General features: G+C 41.5%; 1 long non-coding RNA gene across 4 annotated transcripts; it reads left to right on the forward strand.

The window, feature by feature from the left end:
- Positions 1-3,094: 3,094 nt before the first annotated feature.
- On the forward strand, positions 3,095-13,303 carry LOC144586578 (uncharacterized). Of its 4 annotated transcripts, none has more exons than XR_013541475.1 (3): positions 3,095-3,179; positions 12,085-12,151; positions 13,265-13,303. It is a non-coding gene; the product is annotated as an uncharacterized LOC144586578 (long non-coding RNA). The 4 variants fall into 4 exon arrangements; XR_013541472.1 differs by having other exon boundaries at positions 3,152-3,258; XR_013541473.1 differs by lacking the exon at positions 3,095-3,179 and adding an exon at positions 3,303-3,389.
- The last annotated feature ends 415 nt before the right edge of the window (positions 13,304-13,718 follow it).

Below are 13,718 nucleotides of genomic sequence, written 5' to 3' on the forward strand. Positions count from 1 at the left end.
ATGAAACTCACTGGATGATTTTGGATCAGTGTACCATTTCTCAGCCTAATCTCAGGACTGTTAAGAAGATGAAATTGATGGGGCAAATACTTTTGAGCTCCTTGGAAAACACAGAATATATATTAAATAGTTCTACAAAGTATAAAGGGCAACATAGTAGCAAATCCATGAAAATGGCTTATTACATATACTGTACTGGCATACGTAACATGGAGTTGGATAGCAACTATACAAAGAGTTGTCAAGGTCTGTTGTGCAATGCAGACATATGGATGAATATACAGTATACAGATCTAATAACTATACTATCTCCTTACCATAGTGTGTGACCAGAAATCTTTCAAGAAAGGGTAGAGTACTAACTTATTATCTAGCATTACCATTGTGCTGCAGGACACAAATTGTCTCCGAGGACAGCACATTGTGGCCTGTTTAAAGCTGCTTCTAGGTTGACCGTTGCTGTGACAAAAACATAGATGAATACAATTGTCAATAGGTCCAAATTGGACCAATGTTCAAAATTATACCAAACCAAGAGGTATTAGTTGAATTTCAGGTGACTACAGGAAAGAATAAATAACTGCTGTTTCACAGTGATGTGGAACAACAAAGCCGCCTCATGTCATCTGAAATTTCTAGGATTAAAAAAAAATTATGGCAATTCTTGTGTTGAGAAGAGGGGAATCAGTATTAGTATAGTGAGTTCTGATGCCCAAAGGAAGTAAGTGAAAGCTGAACCCTTAAATGAAGCCCAAATTACTCCCTGGACAGTCCAACCCACAGACCCAATTGGAAGAGTTTGGATGAAATCACTGTGCACTGCTCTTATTTCATGTCATTCTACAGAGGTGTAAGGCAAAGAAAAAGATTTGCATTGATAACCATTTTTGCATTCTGGGATAATCTTTCTTTTTCTTTCTTGTCTCACTCATATTTTACTAAACTCCCTTGCATCTCTAAGCATGCGTAACTTCAAAATTTACTAAACTCTTAATAAAATATTGTTCTTACAGCCATTTTGCAAAGTCGTAGGGTAATGTAAAACACTTGGGTCCCTGGGGCTTAGCTATTCTTATATGTGTGTGTTCTGGAATATACTTGTTTTCCCTCTCACTCAGCTTAGCTTACCACTTAAGTTTATTAAAATATTATTAAACTATTAGGACTGAGCGTGGGACTAATTGTGGAAGGATGACTGCTTTATGGGCTTTGATTGGATAGAACATATATTTAGGGCATTGGGTCTGTATTTCCTCCCCTTCCCATCCTTTTGTTACTTCTGTTTTTCTCCTTTTTGACACATTGATGCAAATACTGTATCAGCCCTTGCCTGATAGCCATAGCACCACAGAAAGCAATTTCCCCCTTATCAGCCTCTACTGTTTCAATGGGCTTTCTTCCTGGCATCAAACTTTTTTTTTTTTTTTTACTCTTCTCAGTTTTTTGGTGCTATGGTGTAATACTAAACAGCTCCTGCTCACTTTACTGCCACAAAGTGTATTCTCTACCAGACTCTTCAATCCAGTAAGCTTTCCTAACCTTTTCCCCCACAGATGTTGAAGTGTCCCATGTCCACAAAACTAACAATGTAGCAATTTTTGGCAATTTTTTAAAAGAAGAAACATGAAAGGGATGGAGTGGGCTGGAATGTTTCTAAAGTCCCAATCTTTAAGCGCAGTACAGAGTGTGTGCATGTGTGCGTGTGATCTTCTGCACATGCCCCCTTGTTCTTTTACAACCCTTGGATCTCCCAGCATGTGTAACTTCAAAATTCATTATTTTTTAACAAAGTAGACCAGAAGAAAAAGTAAAGATATCTCTCGGGAAGTAGGATATTGGCATTTGTGGGGATATGCTTTTCCATTTGCTAAAGATATCCCATTTTTATATTAAAGTTGTAGTATCTTGCCTTTTTGCTATATGGTTTCTGTAAAGGCGGCTTAGGACAGGCTTCAAGAATGGAGTGACAAACAATTAAGAAAGGTGGAATCAGTAGCAGAACAGCAGCTGCATAATAACTAGCACAATTAACATTCCGTCCAAACCTAAGCTAAGGAAAACACTTTTTCTCCACCTGGTGCCTGAAAGAAAACAAGTTGGTCACCAGGCAAAAGGGTCCTTCTCTGCAGCCATTCTGTGATACATAAAAATACTCTTTTTCTGGAGATCCACCCCACCTAACTGCCCAAGGATGAAATAGGCTCAAAATATTTTTGTACAGTGGAGGAAGAACGACAAGCTTCGAAGAAATCTTGGGGAGAAATCGAGTGAAGTAGTTTGACAGAATTTTCCCTTAACACTTTTTTTCTTTTTCTTCTCCTTTCACACCACAGCAGAAGGAAAACAAATACTAATGAATTTATAACAAGGCCGTGAGGTGCTTAAGATTGCACACATGTAAGCGCGGGTGATGCACGTGGGAATTTAGGACACCTTTCTTGCAAGAAGCCCAACGAGCTAGCAATGTGGAGAGCATTTCTATGGGCTGGTCCTGTTGTTGCTGCCGCTGGTCCTGTTGTCATGGTTCCTTCTCGGCAAGCAACTCCCGTTCCCGCGGCTAGGCTGAAGACCGACTGGGCAGGAGGGGGAACGAGGAGGAAAGGGAAGGCGGGGAGGGGGGCGGCGGCGGCGGCGGGCAGGCTTGGCATCGAGCCGCTCGTGATGGCCGGCCCGGATTAAGTTTCATGGTAGCCTGCGGATGTTTATCTTGTAGTTTCTCCTTCAGCCAGGGCCGTTACTTGCAAGAAAAGGAAGCGAGGAGGTAAAAAAAAAAAAGGGGGGGCGTGGGGCGCGTTCTTTTCCCCAAGAAAGCTCGCCCCCCCCGAAGAAATAGGGTTCTATGGACTTCCAGCTCTTCTTCTCTCATCTCTCTCTCCCCCCCCCCCCAGGAAAACAAGCGAACATACAAGCAAATAAACCAAACCTCACAGCTGAACTGGGAGGGGGCGGGCGGGGGTTATCTTTGGAGAAGCTGCCCGCCAACCTGGACCCGGGGCGGTGTGTGGGAGCGGGGGGGGGGGTGGAGTGCGTGGGTGAGGCGCAGGGTCGCCGTCTGCTGGGAAGGCAGAAAGCCGCGCAGGCTCCTCCCGGGACCGGCGTCGCGACCCCCGCCTATTCTCTCGGCCGGCCTTTTGTTCTCGCCCGGCGCTGCTCCTAACGTGGCTGCGGCTGTCGCTGCTGTGAGGCTTCCCCGGCTTTTTTGCAAAACATGGCCAGGATTATATCCGGAGGGGGGGGGGGGGACGGTGGCGGGGGCTGGTGAGTCGCGGCGCTCGCGCCGGCTGGCTCCTCGGCAGCCCCTCCTTTTTCTTTATTTTTTTAAAGCTGAGGCATAAAGCTCCAGCTGGTTTGGGAAAAGGAGGTGGCGGCGGAAAATTAGAGCACGAGCGGTACATGCGCGTCTATTTAGGGCTAGCGGGCGGCTCTCTGCCAGCCTCTTTTTCTGAAGCGGGGCGCGTGGGGCGGGGGGGGGGGAGGAAGACGGCACGGGGGTGCGCGCGCGGGCAGGCGGGGGCGCGCTGGCAAGAGCCACACCGGTCTTGCATTGGTTGATGCGGGGGGGGGGGGGAGCGGTGAGGAGGGCGCTGCCGCTGCTGCTGCTGCTGCTAGCCGGCGCTGCTGCCGCCGCTTGGGTAAGGTTAGGCCGCCTGTTGCTTCTTCCTCTCTTTCTTCCTCTGGAACTGGTGGCGCTGGCCGAGTTCCAGGCGCAGGACATTCCTGAGGAAGGGGGAATGGGGGACGGAAGAAACGGGTCAGGGGGTGGGAGGGAAGGAGGGAGGGTGGCTGAGGCGCGGTGTGTGTGTGTGTGGGGAAGAGTTTAACTCTGGGCTACTCACTTGGCTGGTGGTGGAGGAGGAGGAGCGGGCGGGATGCTGGTCGGTTCTGCTTCAACGCCGGCCTCGGGTAGGAGGCGTGTTGAGGTCAACAAAAGCTCTGCTTTCTCCGGCCGGGTTGGATTCATTTAAAAAAAAGAAAGAAAGGGGGGGTGAGAAAAAGGGTACGGAGGGGCTACGGTCCTGCTTTATGCGGGCTTTCCAGCCACGCTCCTGCCCCACCCTCAGGGCCCCTATTGTGTCCTCAGGGTCCACAGCTTCCCTTGGCGCCCCCTCCTCCCCCCCGCTCTGCGTCTGTCTCGATCCCTCTAAATCACGAAGTGTAACGTTTTAGGCGCTTAGGATTTTCCTTCTCTCTTGCGCGCTCGAGTCTCTCTCTCTCTCTCTCTCTCTCTGTGTCTGTGTCTTTCCCCCCTCATGCTCTGTCGTCGCACAGCCGCGAGAGGAGAGAATTTAGGATGTGCCCAGCTTGCATGCGCAGTCGAGAGTGGGTTGGAGGCAATGATTCAGATTCAGCAGAGCATCCTTCCTGGACAGAAAAGTCTTGCTGGCTTTCCTCTCCGGAATGCTCTGTAAAACAGCTGACGAGAACCAGGTGGAGTGGAGAATCCCCCCCCCCCCTTGAGGGTGGAGGCAAGGCAGTTAAGCAGTTCTGCTTTGGTTAATAATGCCTGTTGAGTACACTACTCGCAGGCACTTAATGCAGTTGACATATCCTTCACCAGTGTTTACCATTGTCTTGTATTTATCATCAGTGGCCAAAAAGATTTCCCTTCCCTCCTTCAGTGCATATTTGAGGTAGCATTTGGGTTTTAACTTACTATGAGAGCTGAGAATACACAATCAAAAAGTTACTTTGGTTCTAATTATTTGGAATAGAAAAGTGGGAATTTGTGCTTTGCAAGAGTAAAGTGGCTAATGTTGCATAGACACAATTCTGCATTTGGGTTCAGTGTTGTTTAATCCAGGATAGCAAGAAAACTTTATTCTCATACTGAATATACCCAGTAATTATTAACCCTTATTTGAGTGATTGATGCAAAGGGAAACAGAACTTAACCTCTCACCCTGTTTGAATGGTGTTAACTGGTAACTAACCTAGTAATGAGCCTGATAATTATCTTGTTTGCCCACCTTTGTTTTCCTTATCTTTTCTCTCTAAAATCATTGGAATAAAACAGATGCCATCATCCATGTATTTCTTGTCAGTTATGGGGATAACGATTCAGAAAGATCTGTGTTGTCGTGGACACAGTAGTAACACTGTACAGTTCCAGTGTTTTTGTGCCTCTTAAGCAAGCATGTTAGCCCTAGTCCAACAAAAGTTCAAGTGCATTTGAGGTCACTTAAGTCTGTTACATTGTGATGATTGAGTTCAGAGGTATACCAGGTATCGTAGTCATCAGCTTTTTTGAATATCTAAAATAAACATACCTCAGTGCTATTCCATGGGGGCCCTGTCACCATAATATTAGGAAAGCTCCAATGAATATGACTATCTTTGAAAACTGACACAGATACCTGCCTGTAAAGCATGGATTCAGGGGGAAAAAGGATTGCAACCAAGCAGGCAAATTCCTTATTTATGTAGATCTTGTTGTTTTGAGTAACTAAAATTTTGCTTCATATTCCCAGTAGTAGTTTTGCCCAGTTTTGACAATTGTCAATTTTAAATGCAGGTATACACTAGGATGTAACAAATAGTTCAATGTTAAAATGTCACAACTTCTAAAATTCTCTACTTTAAAACTATTTACTTATGTAGAAGGGCCATGGCCACAGCTGTATAATGTCTTACCTTTCTTTAATATAGAACTATTTTAAAGAGTCACAAGATGTTCTATGGAATTAATATATAGTAATCTGTTGTCATTTTATTCACTCATTGCAATAAATGCCCACATGAGAATGAACTTCAGTGTGATATGATAAGGTCTGTTTCCTTCCCAGATGGCAGAAGTGCAGTATTGTATTACAGGAGAAAAGTTGTGGGTAAACTAGTGCAGAAGAAAGTTAAACTGCAAGTATTCCAATGAACTCACTTTACATCTGGATGTTTATGCTGCTTTGCTACAGTGACATATATTCTGCTGTTGCATGGTAGTGGGCAGTAAACGTTACACCACGTTGTAAGCATTTGCCTGCTGACCTTGCAAGTTTTAGAATTGCCTATAAGAAGTCCAGATAAAGAACAGACAAAAGCATGACACAGGATGACTTAAGTCCTAATGAGTTAAACATTTTCTCAGGACTGATGTGATTAAAGAAATGCTTGATTGTTTTTGTATTATGTTCTTCTGCATAAGAGATGCTGAGTCAACTTGCAGAGTGCTGTCCTCTGAAGATGCCAGCCACAGAGACTGGCAAAACATTAAGAAGAACAATCTTCAGAACATGGCCAAAGAGCGCGAAAAACCCACAACAACCAACTTGATGTTGTTTATCCACAGGGCCTCTGGTCACAATCCTAAGGAAAATCAGGCTTGATGCCCAGTTGCATTTGGCAGTCCATTTGCTCCTTATAAAGGCAGGCAGAAGTAACTTGATGTGGCAAAACAATTATAGTGGCTTGCAACACGGTTCAGTTGATTCTACTGTAGCACCACAAAGAGTAACAATGAAACCATATAGGGGATGTTAGTATAAGATTGAATTACGTAAATTGTTTCAAAAGCCAGTTTGCACAAATGGCATGCTGCACAGTCTGTGTGGTAAAGAATTTGTTTGTACAGTATTTTCACTTACCTACCATGGTACGGAATGCTTTGATTGGATGGGAGTATGATTGGCATTATTGGGACCTTTATGGAGTGAAGCATGCAAGGTTACAGCTCGGATCCTAATTACTCTCTCTCTCTCTCTCTCTCTCTCTCTCTCTCTCTCTCTCTCTCTCTCTCTCTCTCTCTCTCTCTCTGTGTGTGTGTGTGTGTGTGTGTGTGAAGTACCAAACCAAGAAAGAGTGTAGCAAACAGGGTTAATGAGGCAACAGTTATTGAATAATTCCCCAGTGCATTTCCCTGATTATTGCAGTAATTCTATAAATTATTTTCATGGCATGTTTAGGTTGTGTATTTGTGGACATATTTATGTATATTTAGAGATTCCCCAGAGAATAACCAGTGAAATGCACTGGGAATTATTCATTATATAAATGCTGTACTGTACTGCTTTGCCTGCTACATTCTTTCAGCATTCTCAGATAAAATTGGGAATCAGTTTTTAGTGTGATAGGTTTTCAGTACATATTTTAAATAAAACATTTCTCCCTGTCACAATTAAAAGAGGTTTAATAAGCTTTGTTTAAAAAAAATGAAATGAAAATATATTTACTTTCTTTATATTTACGCCCGTTATCTTGGGGACGTGGTGGCGCTGTGGGCTAAGCCACAGAAGTCTGTGCTGCAGGGTCAGAAGACCAAGCAGTCGTAAGATCGAATCCACGTGACGGAGTGAGCGCCCATCGCTTGTCCCAGCTCCCACCAACCTAGCGGTTCGAAAGCATGCGTAAACAGCGTTCCGTGTCTAAATCACACTGGCCATGTGACCACGGAAAGATTGTCTTTGGACAAACGCTGGCTCTATGGCTTGAAGAGCGGGATGAGCGCCGCCTCCTAGAGTCGGACACGACTGGACAAAAATTGTCAAGGGGAACCTTTATCTTGGTGGTTGTTAACAGTTTGCTTGGCATCTGAATGAGCTGTACATTTTGTTTATCCATTTGGCCTCTATAAAATTAATCACAAATATTCCTGTTCTGTTGAGTTAAGATTGCAATTCCAGTGTGGTCAGTTTTTTGAGACACTTCAACTCTCCATTGACTGCATAAAACTCAATCTCATCTTTACCTGTTGAGTTTTAATGTGATCACTGATGAGTGACCAAGTGCCTTTCTTGTTTGGGGATATACAAGTGAAATAACTATAAGATGGCACTTCTGAGCTGAATCCCCGTGTATTTGTTTTAAAGAACATGCCATAGCTAGGAATTGGTCCCCAACAGAAGAAAATACAGTCATAAATTTGAATACATGATGCATAAGTACTGAACAACTTGAGTAAGGATTGTTCATTGGTGTTGTTGGTAATACTAAGGTGAGACTTCATTTTCTTCTAGATGTCCTAAAGAATATAGTGACTTATTTAGACATCAAATAGTCAGAACTTTCACTTATTTATTATAGTTCAACTAAACAGATGTGTGCCTAAATGGTTTTCTTCCAAATATTATTAATTGATACAGAAGCCATAGGCATATAGTGGATGTACATTGGAACCCACATTAGACAATGAATTCAGCTGAATAGAATGTATGTATTTAACTGTGTACCTCAATGATTAGAGCTGGATGAAGGAGAAACAATAAAATATAGTTTTGAAAACCTGCTAAGATAGCACAGCTCTATTTTAGTGTTAGATATAAATTTATAAATTAGCCACACCATCTTTTAGCATATGTGTTGGTGTTGCTAGCTTTCGAAGCCATCCTGTCATGTTTATTATGCAAGGACACGTAGGGTAACAGTGGGAGTTGTTCACTGTGTGCTGGGTCTTCCTCTGGTTGCACAACTGATTGGGCAACAGGCAGCCCAGAAACTGCAACAACAACAACAACAACAAAAAATTTGTTGTTTAGTCATTAAGTCATGTCCGACTCTTCATGACCCCATGGACCAGAGCACACCAGGCCCTACTGTCTTCCATTGCCTCCCAGAGCCGGGTCAAATTCATGTTGGTAGCTTCGGTGACACTGTCCAACCATCTCGTCCTCTGTTGTCCCCTTCTCCTCTTACCTTCACACTTTCCTAACATCAGGGTCTTTTCCAGGGAGTCTTCTCTTCTCATAAGATGGCCAAAGTATTGGAGCCTCAGTTTCAGGATCTGTCCTCCCAGTGAGCACTCAGGGTTGATTTCCTTCAGAATGCATAGGTTTGATCTCCTTGCAGTCCAGGGGACTCTCAAGAGTCTCCTCCAGCACCACAATTCAAAGGCATCAATTCTTCGGCGGCCAGCCTTCTTTATGGTCCAGCTCTCACTTCCATACATCGCTAAATAATAATAATAAAAAAAGCAAAAAACGCACAAAAACCCACCTCTTCAAAATCCCCTTACATGCATGGAAGACAATTAGATTTAGGCCTCCATATTGAGTTGATTGTAATATGACTACAATTAAAACAGCCGCTAATTAAAAAGATGCAAAAATATTTTCTTTCTTGTATCTTGATTGGTATGACCTATAAGTGTTTATGGGTATTTATGTTATTTATAATATAGTGGGCTCTTCTTTTCCGCTGACCATTTATATACAGTGTCTACAGTATATTCTGGCTAGCATGGCGAAATACTTGTGACTAGAGATGGGGATGAACTGCAAAAATGGTGGTTCGCTTTGGTTTGTCAAGGTTGAGATGGTTGACAATTGAAGTACAAATTTGTTCATCAGTTTTTCAGGCCATGGCTGTTTTTTTTTAAAAAAGCTGAGAACCCCTGCCCTCCACTCCCTTCCCACTGCCCCATCCCTTCCCTAGCTTTTCCACATCTGTTGCTGCCACCACAATCTTTGCAAAGATGAGCCTTCTTGAAGGGAAACAGGGCCACCGTTTGCAAAGATGGCAGCGGTGGCAGCTTCCCTTAAGACAGCTGATTGGTGGGCACATAGACAGACTGGGCAAACCCCCCTGCCTGCCTGAAGGAAAGCCCCTTACTGTCTTTGTAAACAGCAGCCAGATTTCCCTTCCGGCAGCCTAACCTTCCCTCTCTGCTTGAGCCCCCAAAGAACAGCTGATTTTCAGAGACATAGGCAGAGAGGGAATCCCCTATGAATGAATGGACAAATGTGAAATGGTTATATTCATTCCTTTGTATTTTTCGGGGTATCTAGAACTGATGAATAGGTAGGGGCGAATATCTGACAAATCAGATATGTCCCCATGTCTACTTGTGATTAAAGCCTTGTACAGAAATTAATTCCAGGAGCTTAAAAAAGGGTACAGTGTGGAGCTCCTTATACTGGCCTTGTACGCATTGTGGCTTCTCTACCCTTCCAGTTGTTCATGTTGGGCAGCCTGCTGATTCCACAGAATTCTAAACTATTCCTTGGGTGGGGGCAAACCTGTGTATGCTGCCCTTGGCACTTGCATCTCCAGAATTAGAAGCCTTCTCTCTCTCTCTCTCTCTCTCTCTCTCTCTCACTCACTCACTCACTCACTCACTCTCACTCTCCTGAAGACAGACGAGACAAATGACAACATTTATGTTTGCGTAAGTTCAGTGTACACTTAGACATACACACACAAATGCATGCACTTTTAATATCCCATTCCTTTTCCTCAGACGTGATGTATTTAGAAAAGCAATGTTTATTATAAATCGCCTTGTTATAGAAAAGTAGTGTCTGAATTAACTATTTAACATATTCCTTACAATTCTGAGTGATAGATAGGCATGGTAGGACACCTAATTTGCATTCTGATCATGACAATATTCTTTTGATAGTTGTGTCCATAATTTTGCTAATAGAGAAATCATAGATATGCATCATAGTATGTGTAAGATGGAATTTGGAATATCTGCACAAATGATGGAGTGGTGCATTTCTCTCTGTATGTGTAAAGAGTTTACAAGTCTATCCCTCTTGTCTTTTTCAGCTGTGAAAAGTGTACTATTTGCACAGTAAATAATGTACTAATTTTGGTCCTATCTAAAGGCTGCTTTCCCATGATACAAGAGCTACCTATTGAGTATGAGGGCTTGAATATAAATGTTAATTCTAGTAAGGCTTAGAAAATGCAGTGGCTGCAGTAACCAGCTACAGGATAAAGCCTATTACTGCACTTACTATCTTTGGCATCACATGTTTGTTAATCTCATGCTATAGTTTCAAAGGTATTTATCTAAAATAGGTTTGTGAGATGTTACAGTACCAATGAATGAAGCACAGTCAGGCTTCTGGTTAGAAATCACAGTTGCACAAGAATTTTTTTTAATCTCTTAGAGACAAGTTGTAGATTTATGCTCGATTTTCTTCAGTGAAATATAGCTGGAATGATAACTGATTTGCAAAAACTAGTTGCCGAATCATCTGAAGACCTACAATTGCTCTGTGTTGAGATCTCCAGGTCTCCTTTATTTATGGTTTTTGGGTGCACTCACGTATATATATTTTTAAATGAAGACAAAAATATTATTTAAAGAAACTTGCAAAAAGTTCAGAGGATCATGAAAAAGCAACCTGTTCACTTCTGACTTAGGCTATTTTTTCTTCACCAACTTTTCTCTGTCATTTTCTCCGTTGTGGTGTTTGCCCTTATTTTTATTGTTGTTGTGTGCCATCACATTGCTTTCAGCTTATTCTGACCTATGAATTAGTGACCTATAGATGCTCCTGTGATTAACAAGTCTTGTAAACGAAAAATGCTGTTACTTAGTAGAATTTGGAAACTATGTTTACAATATCATAACTTAATGTTTAATACAATACACAGTGATATAAATAAAAGCAGGGTGGATTTGATTTAAATCAGATTGATTTAAATCACAATTTAAATCAAAATCTAAATGATTTAAATTAAAAATAGTTTTTTTGACAATTTAAATTTAAAAAACATTTTTAAATGTACTTTAAATCAATTTGATTTTTAAAAAGTCATTGATTTTTATCAACCTTGAATAAAAATAAATCTTAGTACTGTGCTTTTCATGCTGGTGTTATATCTGGGACAGTGCACCAGTTGAATTTCACATGATATAACACCATAATGATGTTGCTTATGTCCTCTGTGCGGTTGCACAGATAGATAGGGCTATAAATTAGTTCAGTATCATTCAAATGGCATGTTATTTTACTTATTTTCTGCACCTCTGAAAATTCTGTTAATTGTAGCCCAAAAATAAGTAACTTTTTCTAACTTTGTAAGTAATACATTTTTATAGGGGTTAGAACTACTTGAATTGCAGTAACAATAGATTCTTCTAGAATTATCAATCCTGGATGCCATACCATCTTGATAGAGTATTTGTTTGTTTGTTTGTTTGTTCATCCCCCCCCCCTTCTAGACAATGTCTACTCAGGGTGGCTTAAAATAAAACATATCATAAAACAGTTAAAATAATTTAAGTCAATGGTATTAGTATTGTTCAAGATGGGCAATGTGAGGAAAAAGTTAAAGTAAGTAGTAAAAGTTAAGTATCATTTTTTTCACCTTGTATTTTTTTTGGGTAAAGTTGTTAATATCTTTCTCACCCTCTCTTAGCTCCTGCATTAACTCCCATTTGGTGAAGTGGAAACTGAACAAATGAAAGCCATGCTGGAAACAATAGGTAATGTTAAGATACAAAAGCATATTTAAATACTTAGTCCAAGATTGTATTGGATCCTTGCTCTGACAGAAGAAGTCCATCAGTGGATCATAGAAAAGACAATCTATTTGATCTTGCAGAACCCCCATGCATCTGCAACTGGATGCTCTGCTCTTCCTTCTTCTTTCCTTCATAGCAGTTGAAACTCTGCTTCGGATACTGAGGGTGGATGGGGGCTATGTGACGACGGGAAGTCTGTTACCTCCAAGATTTTATAACAGGTTTATTCCATCATTGTAAGGACCCAGTAGTATCTTAACCCATGTATATTAATTTCATTGTAATATTAAACAGCTAGACTGAATTACATGAAAGACGCATGGTATATTTACCAGAGAGCTGTTAATTGAGATAGAGCCCAAGGGATGATGTTGAGGCTCATTAGCAAAGATGGCTGACAAAATAGAATTAACTGTGAAGATCCTTCATATTGAGTCAGCATATTGATTCATCTGGCCCTGTGCCATCTACTTGCTGCTCAGGATTTGAGGCAGAACTGTTGTCAGACTCTGTTATGTAAGATCTGTTAGACAGAGACTTGACCTGGATTTGTCTGTAAAAGATGAATTTTCCCTTTTAGTCATAACCCATCCATTTGGATGTTGGGTCCAAGCATCTGTATAAGAAAACCAGTTGTAAGTGAGAGAATTGAAGTAGGTGGAGGAGGAAAAATGGGTGTCATTGGGACAAGACCAAGTCCAAGACAGATAACAAGACCATGAAGTATGAAAGGAGGAAGAAGAGGCTACATGGGTGTGGGTTGAAAGCTGAAGCTTATCTGGGACAGAAAGCCAAAGGGCCAGACAAGATGTGATTTTGATTCTAGACTTGTGCCTAATATAAACAATCCAGAGGATAGGAATCTGGTTGGGTTCCCCCCACTGGCTTTGTGCTGTCATAGGATTTGTGGAAATTCATCAGCTTTCCTTTTAATGTTTAAAAATTTCTAAACACTGAGCCTTCACATGTAAATATAAGTGGTTCCATTGAATTTTAAATGCCAAAGAACCAGCCATTCTTAAAATGCATGTTAAATGCATTAAGGCCATTAACTAATACTGAATATCCTTTCAGATACACACCGTGCCCTCCTGGCAGTAGAACGCCTGCAGGCAAAGTTACGGGAACGAGGTGATACAGCAAATGAAGAGAAGTTGAGCTTGCTGAAATCAGTGTTGCAAAGTCCTTTGTTCAATCAAATCCTAAATCTTCAGGCTTCGCTTCCACAGTCAAGAGATCAGGTAAGACAGAAGCAATTTGGACAGAAATGGAAAGTGCCTATGAGAGTTTATGAAATGTTTTTATGAGGTGCCTTTTTCGAACACCTGACAAAATTGATGTTGAGAAGAAAAAAAGACTTAAATTTGAAAGTCAGAATGAAAGATTTCAATTGAAGGTACCAAATCTGCCACCTTTGCATCTGATGTATACATACTGTTTTTTATAAATACAGTATTGTTGTTCATGAAGGATTAATGTACTGTTTCACGTATTAGTGTTAGTAATACTATTTTTATTTGCTTGGTGT

This window comes from Pogona vitticeps, chromosome 2 (genome assembly GCF_051106095.1).
Source record: "Pogona vitticeps strain Pit_001003342236 chromosome 2, PviZW2.1, whole genome shotgun sequence".
Lineage (NCBI taxonomy): Eukaryota > Metazoa > Chordata > Lepidosauria > Squamata > Agamidae > Pogona > Pogona vitticeps.